This window comes from Zingiber officinale, chromosome 5B (genome assembly GCF_018446385.1).
Source record: "Zingiber officinale cultivar Zhangliang chromosome 5B, Zo_v1.1, whole genome shotgun sequence".
NCBI classification, from domain to species: domain Eukaryota; kingdom Viridiplantae; phylum Streptophyta; class Magnoliopsida; order Zingiberales; family Zingiberaceae; genus Zingiber; species Zingiber officinale.
Genome location: NC_055995.1, coordinates 50,294,751 through 50,300,950, shown reverse-complemented (window position 1 = coordinate 50,300,950; position 6,200 = coordinate 50,294,751). Strand labels below are relative to the sequence as shown.

At 41.5% G+C, this 6,200-nt stretch overlaps 1 long non-coding RNA gene across 1 annotated transcript; it reads left to right on the top strand.

Moving 5' to 3' along the window:
- Positions 1–3,126: 3,126 nt before the first annotated feature.
- LOC121987393 lies at positions 3,127–4,402 on the top strand. The gene is made up of 3 exons (XR_006113554.1): positions 3,127–3,172; positions 4,126–4,146; positions 4,310–4,402. It is a non-coding gene; the product is annotated as an uncharacterized LOC121987393 (long non-coding RNA).
- The last annotated feature ends 1,798 nt before the right edge of the window (positions 4,403–6,200 follow it).

Genomic DNA, 6,200 nt, shown 5'->3' with positions numbered 1-6,200 from the left:
ATTAATTAATTAATCTATTTGTGATTTAGTCATGGCCCTACTACGATCTTCTCAAGCCAATGAGAAGATCGAATGGTCAATCTAGGGTCAACAGCTTCTCCAAGCTCCTCCCTTTGACCACCTTGTGTTGCTCGTGCCCGCCTCGGAACTTCGTCTCGTGTGGACCCTCCACCGCTCCAATTTGTACATTACAATTTGAAACTCAAGTTACATTCGAGTCTAAATCTAATTTACAACCAGAATAAGAGAAAGGCACGACGCGCAGGCCGTGGAAAAAAAAATAAAAATAAAAATACAGCACACACAATCATATGACGGCACGCAGGCCGTATTATGAATTACAACACAAATCCAATCTTATTGGGTATTTTGGGCCATGACTATCACAAATTAATATATAATTCAAAATTATATATTTTTCATAATTTTTCTGTAATTTTAAAAATAATTTTTACAATTTTTATTAGTAAAATTTCCCGGCGGTCCCGTTTAGCGGTTTCGGGCGCAATCGCGGAACGGATCCCCTTGCGGGGCCAGGGGCAGCACCCCTACCCGCGATCTAACCATCGTGAGGGTTCCTTTGCGATCCAACATCGTCTAAACCCTCTGTCCCAAAATGATTTGGGTCGAGACATTGTCGTTTCGGAAAAATCTTCCCGGCGGGTTCGTTTTTAGAGATTTCGGGTGCAATCGCGGAGCAAATTCCCTTGCGGGGTTAGGGGAAATGCCCCTACCCACAATCTAACCATCGTGAGTTGCTCCTTTGCGATCTAATGGCACCTGACCCCGCTGTCCCAAACGGATTTGGGGCAAAACGAAGTCGTTTAAAAGAAAACTTTCCGGTAGCCGAAGCCTACAAGTGCCGAGACACTTGTGCTTCGCTTCTACGGAAAAATTACTCATAAAAACTCTAAAAACTCAATTTTTACAGAAAATCATAGAAGGTATATTTTTCATAAAAATACAAACGAACTCGTACAAGTCTTTGCACGTGACTCTGATACCACTGTTGGGTTCTTCGGGCCGCGAAAACCGCTTTTTCGCGTCGCGGAAACCCCGAGTCACCCAAAGCCATGGATCTCGTGCAAAGATTCGTAAACAAAATTATCGAAAAACTTTTTTCTTGTATGAGTTTGTAAAAACTTTAGATCTACACTAAAGTTAAGATCATTACCCTTGTAGCGAAGCCCTTCGCGTTCCCACTTGTCCAAGATGTCGCCGGATCTCTAGTTGTTAAAGTAGACAACCTCTATATGTATCCACACGGACACAAGTAGAAGGAGATGACCAAAACACAAGGTGTGCTAGCACCAATGGAGTGTTCGGCCAAGGAATGGGAGAAGGAGAAGAGAGAGCACCCAAGGGAGAAGAAGAGTGAATGAATCAATATAAGAGGAAAATCAAAAAACCCCTTAGCCATCAAGTGGCCGACCACTCTAGGAGGTGTAAAACCCCCACATTAATTCCAATTAATGTGGAGACCATTAAGAGTTGTAACCCCCATGAGGTGGCACTCTAGGATGATGTGGATCAACACTATTGGTCCACATCTTGCCACCTCACTAAATGACATGGCAACAAGTGTAACCTCCTCATTTAATGTGGGCCGGCCACATTAAATGCTATGGAGGCTTGTAACCTCCATGAGGTGGCACACATTGATGATGTGGAGCAATCTTATTGGTCCACATCTTGCCAACTCACTAGTGATGTGGCAAAAAGTCAAGTCAAACATTACTTTTTCTCTTCCTCTCAAATCAAGTCAAACTTGATCAAATCTCTCTCATGGTTGATCTAATCCAACCATATGATTCAAGCCAACTTAATATAATGAATCTAATTCATTAAATTAAGTTGATTTAATGAGTCATAATCTAAATTAGACTCATTAAATACATGAATTAACTTGAGTCCAACTCAATTAGCCCAATTTGGATTACTCTTAATCCAATATGATTCATCAAATGAATCTAATTCTCTTGGTTCATCATATGAACCAAATCTCCATCTAATTGTTCTTAGTGTGTGACCCTACACTACAACAAAATCCCTCATAGACATCAGTGGAACAACAACGGTTTTCGGCTAAAACCGATGTCTTTGAGTATTTTACACCGGTTTTTCTAAAAACCGGTGTCTATGAGCGCAAATTTTAGCTCATAGACATCGATTTTTTAGGCGATGTTTATGAGCGCCCTTTTTTTCGTTAATAGACACTGATTTTAACATCGGTTTTTAAAATCCGATGTTAATAAACCCAAATAAAATATTTTAATTTTCCCCACAAACCAAAATCTGCACACTGTGAATTCCCTCCAAACCTAAATCTTTATCCCGCCCCTTCCTCTGCGCGACCATCTCTCTCGCGTAAACCTAAACCTAAAACCTCCGACCATCCGACCATCTCTCTCAGCCTAAACCTAAACCTCCGACCATCTCTCTCAACCTTATCTCCCTCTTCCCCCTTCCTAGATCCTCTCCCGATCAGGATCAAGACACGAGGTGGTTCACTCTAGCCCCCTGTTGTCGTGGGCGATGATGGCGCCACACAAGCCCTTGTTCTTCAGGTTCATCTTTCACGACTGCGCCTTCTTGGGCCACTTGTACGACCCTTGCTTCGTCCAGTGGTATAACTTCGACTTCCCCTGCTTAGAAAAGAGCATCTGGCGCACGTCCTCCTCCGGTGTCCTGGTTTGCTTGATGAACACCAATGACCGAGATCGCTTATTGGTCGGCAATCCCATCAAGAGAGACTGGAAGTTGCTTCCTCGAGTCCCCGGTGGCTCCTTCCCCCAGTTCAACGCGCTCGCCTTATCGTTCGACCGCCTCACGCGCGACTACACCGTGGTCTCCTCGTGTGGGTCCCTTTCTGAAGAAGCATCTCATCTCTCTCCCTGTTTCCGCTCGCTCGCTCGCTCTCCTGGCGAGATCTCTCCAGCCTCCTTTCTCTTCTCCGATATCCAGCTATGGATCTAGTGGCCCCAATCGCCGTGCTCCTCGTCGCCGCGGCGGTGACCTTGGGGACGGAGGCCTCGATCCACGCCTACGACCTCGAGCCCTTCAGGGAGGTAGGGAACGCGCTCCTCCTCTCCGGCGGCAGCGAGGGCATCGTCGTGTCCCGCCTTGACGCCCTTGGTCCCCTACGGATCGGAGATGGTCGGGCTTACATCAAGTAACTACTTTATTTCTTTATTCTTCAGCTGCTTCGTGACTTGGTTTTTTCTCGTGGTTGAATTGCATTGTGAGGATCCGGCTGCAAATTCCATTTTTAGACGTGATTTTAATGAAACCGGTCATTTTTAGCTCCTAGCACGTTTCCTTCCTTTTGTATTGGGCATTTGTCGCCAGAAGTTACTGTGGATCTTCTGTGATCTATCAGAAGTTAGGGTTCATAGATTTTTGTAGATTGAAAGCGGTTGGGATTGCAAGATACCAGTTTGACTGGAGTTTACTTAGCTTTTAGTGCTGCTCGCTTTTGCATTGTTTCATTATTGGGATAGTTCACCACCTGCAGAGACCTATGTCATGCTGTTAGAGAGATTTTGAAAGGCTAATTCACTTTCGTAGCTTGTTTTGTTTAATTCTAGATGGATCAATCACTAACTTGTGCTATAGATAGAGATCAAACTATCGTTTTGCTTATGAATTTTACATATTTATAATATACTTCAACAGATATTATATTTAATTAGAGGAATGAACAACTCTCTTTTATATCAACAATACTTATGGGCTTGTCTGTGTGTTTGCTCATATTGGATTCCTGTAAGATCCTTTCCTCATGAATAGCAGGGTTATCAGACACAGACTTTGAAGGTGCAATTTGAAACTCAGGCTTCTGAACCATCTTCCCTTGTTTATAGCATTTTTCATCAGCGATACCATCATGTTGAACAGGTCCTACATGAAGGATAGGATTGAAGACAAATTCATGCTGGTCATGTATAGCCCGATTAGTTGAAATATGGATATCCTGAGAAAATTTAACAGTCTCTGATCCATGTGGAATGGAGGCAGATTCCAATTTATTAGCTTGACTAGGTGTACTAACCAATTGTTTATTTTTTTCAAACTGCATGAAATCATCTTTGATAGTTTCATTACTTTGGCATGGTGGTTTTGCAGATAATAAAGACTTCTCAGAATGTGAGACCATCTCTCCCTCAATCATGTTATCAACTCTTTCAGCAATGGATTCTTGAGCTGCAAGCAAGCACGCATGATTTATTAAATATTGAGAGCCAGGGGAAATCATCAGATTTAGATAATCAGTTCAGGAACTCTAACTGCTCCCTGGGATGACTTGTAGATTGGTAACCTTGGAAAGGATGTGAAGGTGGATTATTGAAACCTACATCAAATGCATCAGCTTCATCAGCAATGTTTCTAGGTTCCAAACCCCCACGACAGTAGTGGTCATCTTCATTTAGGTCAGAATTGTGACCAGCATTCATAGAGTTCACTGATGGTACTTGCGTAGCATCTAATTGCTTCCCTATGTTTGTTACAGGAAGTGTTAAATTCTCTTTTTCAGAAACGACATGCATACTTACTGCATGGATATGACTCAAAAAGGAAACATCATGCTGCTTCATGGTTGAACGAGGTTCATGAATGTGGGAGCTGATATGCTCATCCTCCATTTTTTTTATATGAGAAACTATCAGCTACTAAATTCTTAAAAGTGAAGCTAGATAGAAGATATAGCTAGATTGAATTTTTATCTTCTTTGAATTTTTATATATGACTTGCGTGTCAAGCAGGGCTGGATAGAAGATATCATGTGTGAACAATTTGAATACCACTGCTTTATATGTTAATAAATTTGAAGAAATATAACCACGGCTGGCTATACATAGTATAATCTCATCATGGTCTAAGGCCTTCATCAAAAAATGGTTCAGCATCAAAATCAAAGGTCAGGAGAGCCATGTCGACGAGATTGATAGCAAAGGTATGCCTGATTTCTTCTTCTTGTTCAATTCCAGATACCCTAGTCGACGAGAATAAAGTGCACTTGTTTGCCTGCTTTTCTCCCTAGTCGTCTTCATCTTGTCGACAAGATGATTTATTTGTCTGTTTGCTGGAGAAAATGATACAACAGTTAGAGGAGTCTGATGTAGCTTGTTGGCACTTGTTTGCCTGCTTTTCTCTCATCTTTTTTCTATTCCTAGCTTTCAAAGCATTTGTCTATCTTAGACTTGTTTGTTTGACAGAATCAATATGATTTTCTTCCTTTATAAAGAACCAAGGACAATAAAAATTGTCACAAACAATTTGGTGAGGAGATCATGGCCTCTGTGAAAGCATGTGCTCCATACTTCTATATGATTGTGTCCCAGTTCGCGTATGCTGGATCCAGCATCCTCGGCAAGCTTGCATTAGGACAAGGACTAAGTGCACTTGTCTTCGTAGTGTACAGGCACCTTATTGCCATGCTCATCTTGGCTCCTCTTGCTTATGTGCCCGAAAGGTTCAAGGAGCATGTCTTATTAGAATTGTTGAGAATAAGATATATGATTACAAATTGAATGTTTTTAAACTCATCTCATGGTTGTAGGAATCGAAGACCCAGCTTCTCATTTGGTGTCATGCTAAAAATATTCATTCTTGCTATGTTGGGTATAACAATTCAGCAAAATGTATACTATGTTGGACTCCATCTCATTTCTCCAACTGTTGCCAGTGCCTTGGGCAATGTCATTCCTGCTTTTACTTTCTTATTGGCAATTGTACTGAGGTTGATTCAGATATTAATTCCAAGTAATTTTACAGTGAATTTAGTTCATTCAAATATCATTCTATATTTGGTCTTTTTTTGCTCAGGATGGAAAAGCTCAACTTGAAGACTGTAAGAGGGAGGGCCAAGCTTGCAGGGGCCATCTTCTACATCACTGGTTCCCTGATCTTCACATTTTGGAAAGGTCATTTTGTTGGGGGCCTTTGATACTTCACCTATGATCCAACTTCATTTCGAAAGTCCTGAGAAAGGCGATGCCTGGCTTAAAGGCTCTGCTCTTATGCTATTCGGCTATTTTGCATGCAGTGTATCACTTGTTCTTCAGGTATTGCGTCAATGGTGTCCCTTGTGTTGTCACATGTATCGCTTTTGATGTAAAAAGAATGTTTGGGTATTTTATGGATATTGTTGTAAGAAGAATATTTATATAATTTGTGAATATTTGTGTATTTTATGGATA